Source organism: Cariama cristata, unplaced genomic scaffold (assembly GCF_000690535.1).
Source record: "Cariama cristata isolate BGI_N322 unplaced genomic scaffold, ASM69053v1 scaffold17217, whole genome shotgun sequence".
NCBI lineage: Eukaryota > Metazoa > Chordata > Aves > Cariamiformes > Cariamidae > Cariama > Cariama cristata.
This window is the reverse complement of record NW_009625098.1, coordinates 19431-20046: the sequence shown is the minus strand read 5'-3', so window position 1 is coordinate 20046 and position 616 is coordinate 19431. Positions and strand designations below refer to the sequence as shown.

General features: G+C 58.4%; 1 protein-coding gene across 1 annotated transcript in view; it reads left to right on the top strand.

Moving 5' to 3' along the window:
* KSR2 (kinase suppressor of ras 2) overlaps positions 1–616 on the top strand; it is a gene marked incomplete at its 5' end in the record, with an annotated part of 14393 nt that overhangs the window by 3418 nt on the left and 10359 nt on the right. The window lies entirely within an intron of this gene.

Sequence of the window (616 nt, the reverse complement as noted above, 5' to 3'; positions counted from 1 at the left end):
CCGTTTTTTCCGCTTATAGGGAGACGAGCCGTTCGGGGCGAGGCAGATTTGCATTGCAAACCACTTCCACCCACCCTTCCCCTGCCTCCTTTTCTTTTCAGATTCCCCACCGCACGGGGTAAGTGCAACAGGTTTTAGCCTTTCGCTACTGTCGAGAGCTTAGGGCGGACGCGTGGGACCCGAAATCTCCCGCGGTGCTGGCGGTGCATGGGGGTCCCCGCAACGGGGACGGCGCCCGGGCCCTTTTTTCTTTCGGAGCTGCCTTATCCTGCTCTCCTCCGGGAGAGCCCGTCCTAAAATCCACAGAGGAGGGAGAACTTTGCAGCAGGACGACGGGCGTCGCTTCCCACCTCTTTTCTTCCAGATTTTGGCCGAATGCTCCCCGACGGCCAGAGGACTGCGGCCGCCTGAGCGAAACGCTTCCAATTACCGTTACCTTGAATTTTGAGCTCTGAAGGCCGTTACGCTGTGTTAAATACCACCAAAACCATGCTCATCGGTTTAATCACGGGCAAATGCGTTGCGCAGGTGGCACCTCGCCAGGCGAGTGGGGATGCCGTGCTGTCGAGTGCCCTTGCTTGCAGCAAATTTGGGTGGAAGGGGCTGAAGACCCTCC